This window comes from Abramis brama (assembly GCF_963993115.1).
Source record: "Abramis brama genome assembly, chromosome: 3".
In the NCBI taxonomy this organism is placed as follows: domain Eukaryota; kingdom Metazoa; phylum Chordata; class Actinopteri; order Cypriniformes; family Leuciscidae; genus Abramis; species Abramis brama.
In genome coordinates this window covers 23,012,525-23,018,524 of record NC_139965.1, presented here as the reverse complement: position 1 = coordinate 23,018,524, position 6,000 = coordinate 23,012,525, and the positions used below count along the sequence as shown (strand labels likewise).

The following is a 6,000-nucleotide window of genomic DNA, read 5'->3' as shown; positions in this document are numbered from 1 at the left end:
GATGCAAGAGGAGGAAAAAGAGAAGAGGGAAAGGATAGAGAGGTAGGAAGGAAAATAAATTAAATGAGACAGTGATAAAAGGGATGAGACGCAAGATTAAAGTAGGCAGAGAGAAAGGTTGAGTCAAAGAGAAAAGAACTGATTAAAATGGACAAAGGAGAGAACAAGAAAAAGTCAATTTAAAAGAACAAAAATGCACGTTTTAAAGCCTCAAAGAAGGGAACTGGCACGGCTCCAACTGGCGAGACTGATTATAGGCTGTGCAAATGGGCGCTATCAGCTAATGAAAGAGCGGCTGCAGGTGAAGGATGAGTCTTGAGCCTTGAGGTAATCCAGAGGGGAGACTGGGAACAGCCCTCCGTTACTCATGCTCGTCACAATCCCCCAATGAAACCCCTTCAACCCCAGTTCCAGTTCTGTTCCCACAGCCCAGATGTAAAATGAGATTCACTAAGAATACCCAAGTATGGGGTCTGGCCTTCAATTACAGTGGGGTCCAAATGTCATGGAAAACCTCACTGAAAATCTGGGATTCAGTATTATAATTTAAACCTGGAAATAAAGCTTCTGGGTTTTGAAACATTTAAAACATTGAAGCATTATTATGCCAAAATGACTAGGAAATCTTGATTCTGCACTATTTCAAGGTCACTAAACCAAATATGCAATTAGAGAACAACCAATATTGCTTGTTTAAGACCATAAACAACTATTTTTAACTATTTAGTGTAATTGGGGGGGGGGGCTAACTTTTAGTCCTGGTCCACTTAAAGTTCACATTGGCATTTTTAACACCAAACCTAAAGGCGTAAGGATATGTTCACAACCTGATTGGTCGGCTTCTATGACATTTATTTCGAGACTGAACATCCAAAACAATGCTGTGTGCTGGGCTAAATGCGCTCATTGTATGTGTGTAGCCTACATATGATGGTATTTTGACCAGCTGAGAACTCATGAAGAGCTTATAAAATGTGTAAAGGAGTCAAAACAGCGGCAGGAATCCCTCTGTCACACACACACACAAACGAAATGATGGGCTGTGATGGGCAACATCGCGACTATGGCAAGAAAAAAACAGGCATGCTTGAGCATTCTGTCCTTTTTAGGGTTGCATCTTATGACATCATGTCCTGATTTTAGTTTGCTTACATGTCTTTAGTCAGTGTTGCACACCAGAGTTCGTTTGGAAGCGGACCGAGACCAATCTTTTCAGCGTTCTCAGTCCTCTTGTTTGGTGCGCACCAGGGTTCGGATGGCAGTGTTCACACTAATTCAAATGAACCGCAGTAACAGAGCAATTGCACCAGGGTTCCTTTTAATCAAACCAAACATACCAAGTGTGAACACACCCTTATTGTTGACACAAATTCATTGTCACTCAGTTTTATCTTGATAATAATAATAATAATAATAAAAATTAAAAAACATTCAATTTGAAAAACAAAAGCATTTTTCACAAGTGATCTTAGACTTTTGGACCCCACAGTATGTACTTTTGAATGCAAGGCAGGTTGCACTAAGGCAAAGGGCAGAAGAGTGAAAAAAATGAGAGGAGGAGCTCATCTGGTTGAATTATGAAGGATGCTCAATCATGCACATGCATTTGGCACTCACCTGAGTGAGTAATTAAAATCAAACATCACATATACAGCTCACTAAACCAATTACGGTCTCACAGCCCAAGGGGACCTTCAGCCATTAGCAAGGTGGCAGCCTCCTCCATATCCGTGCTGAAAGCCACTAATGTATAGGTAATTAAACAGCAAATGAGAGGTTGTGAAGCAATTCCTCCCACATATATGCAACATAAAAACACATTCTTCAAATTAAATACAGTTCCTTGTAATAACATCACTGTAAAAAAAAAAAAGAAGTTTTAAGCTTTCCTGAAATTAAAGGACAATTCCGGTGAAAAATTAACCTAGGGGTAATTAACACATGGTTACCGAGTCGATTGTTCCCCGGGATGCGTTTTCATGAAAATCGAATGTAAAGAGTTTTATCTCTAAAAACAGATTAGCTTATAACGCTAGTATATGGGGCACAGAGTAAGTAAAAGTAAATCGCTATTTAATACCACTAACAAGGCTCAAAATAGCCTCACACTAACACGGTAGCATAATGAGGGTCCCTACATGCAAACCGAAGCATTGAGAACTTTGTAAGTGTACAGACAGTTTAATAAGAAGAGACTTTATAAAGACAGTACATTACGCGTTAACAGGCAGCAGGCATCTTGGAAAACAGTCTCGACTAATCGAGTCACGAACACCGCGCTACGTTATATTTCACAAACGTAATTCCTATCGACCAGCTCACTTAGCACGGCGTTCGTGACTCGATTAGTCGAGACTGTTTTCCAAGATGACGCCTGTCTGTAAACGCATATGCTACCGTGTTAGTGTGAGGCTATTTTGAGCCTTGTTAGTCGCATTAACTAGCGATTTACTTTTACTTACTCTGTGCCCCATATACTACCGTTATAAGCTAATCTGTTTTTAGAGATAAAACTCTTTACATTCGATTTTCATGAAAACGCATCCCGGGGAACAATCGACTCGGTAACCATGTGTTAATTACCCCTAGGTTAATTTTTCACCGGAATTGTCCTTTAAAAGGGATTCATTTTCTCCTTCCCAATATTATAAAATACACTTAAGTTGAATAGCAACTCTGTAAATTTCAAATGATCAAAAGTTCAAAAGTTGGAGCACAAGTACCAATTATTTTGCTTTGCAGTTTTTTTTCTTAAATTCAAATGCAACTTTTTAAATTACAAATTATGTCATCAACATTAAAAAAAATGAGCGGAAAGTTTCATTAAAAAAATTAACATGAATTTCAAATTTTCTTATAAAACCCGATGACATTGTCCCTGGTACTTCAATGGAAGTGTAATGCTTTAGTCCATATGATGATGATAATAAAGTTCCAAAACAAAGGTATTTATTATATAAAACAAAGTGTGTAGCACACGACAATACATGACAATGAACTGCAAACACAGAGGAACTTAAATATACAAAGATAAAGAGCTAAATGATGAACAGGTGTACAGAATGAATTGAATGAGTGTCCACTGAAACTAATAACTGCAGTGGGAAAAAATGGAGCAAAGGAACACAGGAAACAGCAAACTGAAGAGAAACAATCCGAAATCTCATACTTCCCTAATATATAGTAGACGAAAAACAGTATGTGACAAAAGTAGTATGGCCAAATTCACAGTACTCATAAAAGAGTAGACGAAAAGTACCCAGATGAACATGACCGTTTATTCAAAGGAGTTCACATGATCAATCAATAAACCAAAAATTATAAATGGTTTAAGTTGCATTACATTATGTGTAATTTTACTATAAAATAATGTCAAATTTATGTTTTTTGTTGATAGTCATTGTCAAATATTTACTTACGATTAGTGACCAAGTTCATAATATTTCTCTGACTTTTGTTTTATCAAAATACTAAAACTTTCTGCTTTCAGGTTTAAATTAGACTTTTACATTTTCAATGTGGTCTCAGATTCGCAATGTATTTTTCATGCTTATCATTAAATCAGCCTTTAGTTGCCCTCCACTGACATCTGATGTCTGGAAAAGCAAGGCAGTTGCAGATCTATACTCTTGGATTCCATGATGAAATCCCAGAAACCTCCATTGATAATACAGCAAAAGCTGCCTGTTCTTCCCATTATCATCTGAAAGCAAACCTTTAACCATTCAAACTAACCACTATACAAGATGTCACTACAAGGGTGCTTTCACATTAGCACTTTTGGTGTGCACCCGAGTTCAGATCATTTGGAGGATGCATTTGGAGGATGCATCTCAGGTGTCTGCAAAGAACACTTGCAGTACATTCGCGGCAGATATGCCGTTATGTGCTGACGCTTTAAAAACAAAACTAAGGGTTCAAAAACCAAAACTTAATAGTGAGGTGAGCAACAATATGCATTTTGCCACCTTCTTTGTCGTTGGGACCATGCATCAGGGGTAAACAGCTGCTGCTTTGATGACGCAAGCGTAAAGTGGAACGGACACACATCATTTTAAATAATTTTTTTGGGTGGGGGGGGGTTGCAATCGAACTTCAAATAAATTTTACTGAATCGTCCTCATTCTCACATCATACGGTGTTAAAATATAATCATTATTACGTTAAATTTCGTATCACGTCCCACAAACTTGGTGTTAAAAATTGGTGAATTTGAATTTAGTTTCTTTACATTGTAAATGTGCAATATCTTAATTTTACTTTATTAGAAATATATGAAGCTGGAACATTTGTAAAATTAAATGTATTACAGTGTGTCCATCAATCTCATGTTATAAGATAAACTTTAAAAGGTGCCATAAGTTCAGACATCATATTCACATCCTGAATCACCCTACCAAATCTAAATTTCACAATAAGAACTCTATATTTCACTATATTTGCCAACAGTACACAGTTCTTCTTTAACTGAGCATTTTACATTCTTGTAATCCACATTAAGTATGAAATAAATAGATAATGGCTCCATTTAGAAACTGTGTGATATATTAACCATTGCCACTGACTTAATGGATTTTACAGCATCCCTTCGAAATTATAGTCATAACCATAACTTAAACATGTTTATTGGCTATCTAGTTAAGCTGTGGTAATATTGAGCTATAACAATAAAAAATGACTTCCACCATGAATGCTTTAGATCATCTTAAAAAAAAAAAAAAAAAGGAACTTTTTAACTTTTGTTAAATACAATCTGCTGAGTCTACATCTTCCTGTAGATAAATCTGTTCAAGGGAATAACAGAAAAACTCATAGTTGTATGGTACTCACCACTTATTTGGCCTTGAAGACCTAAGGACACTCCGGAAAAGACACAACTTTTCAGGTTCTCTTATGTATGTGCCTCAAGAAGAATTCAGGATATCTGAAGATAGATTTTATCCACAAATCATTATTCTCTCTTCCTTGAGGTATCTTCTGGCACGTGCTCTTAACACCCAAACAAGACTAACATTTCTGAGCCTCACAATTATCTAAACTCACTGGAATCTTACTGAAGGTATGTGTCTCGTGTGCCAAAAATATCCCGGTGCTAATTGCTCATATGACCTCTGTTTGCTCTGGTTCCTTCCTTCTGTAGAGGGTGTGGAGTGCGGAGTTGGATGGGTAAAATTAGTGCTGGATCAGCCTGAACTGAGCCGCCCCCATTCAGCCAGAGTCAGGCTGTCAGCACCTTCTCCATCTCCCCTGTGAGCTTCTACAGGATGAGGGGGGACAGAAAAGAGGTCTCATCCCTAAATTGAGCAGAGAAAGAAGGGTCTGACCAATCGCCCCCATCCTCAGTGGTCTCAGGTTACACCTGCTGCAGCGGGCCGCCTCAAATCAGCAGTAACTGATGAGCTTGCGGTCCAGATGAAACCAGAACCTTCCTGTCCTGTGCATCTGCCTTCAGGTTTACAGAACTGATCAAATGGTGCAGAATAGAGATATGCAAGATTCTGAATTAAAAAGCACTCGTGACTGCTGCAAGTCATGATATGGAAAGATTCATATCTGATCAAAAATACAGTAAACTGTGATACTGTGAAATATTTTTAGCACCCATTACTCTTGTCTTGTGTCTCACATAACATAACATGATTCATATAATATCATATAATTCATATATAACATAACATAACATAATATAATATAATATATTTCAGCACCCATTACTTTAGTCTTGTGTCTCACAAAATATAATATAATTCATAAATAATATAATTCATAAGTGATATATATAGTCTGGTTAAAGCCACAAGCTTTTATTTCTTATGAAGGAAGACCTTTGACTTTCATTGTGTACTTTATAACAGTGTTTTTTATATTCATTATTCTTCACTGCCTGCCAGATTACTCCCCTTATTCTCCCTACCAAACCAGAAAAGGAGACACAATATTGTACAATTGATGGCATTTCTTTGAGTGCTTAAATTATCCTTATTTAGATGGCAAAATGTG

General features: G+C 37.1%; 1 protein-coding gene across 12 annotated transcripts in view; it reads right to left on the bottom strand.

The window, feature by feature from the left end:
* plekha7b (pleckstrin homology domain containing, family A member 7b) overlaps positions 1-6,000 on the bottom strand; it is a 111,217-nt gene that overhangs the window by 73,673 nt on the left and 31,544 nt on the right. The gene's annotated exons all lie outside the window — the stretch shown is intronic.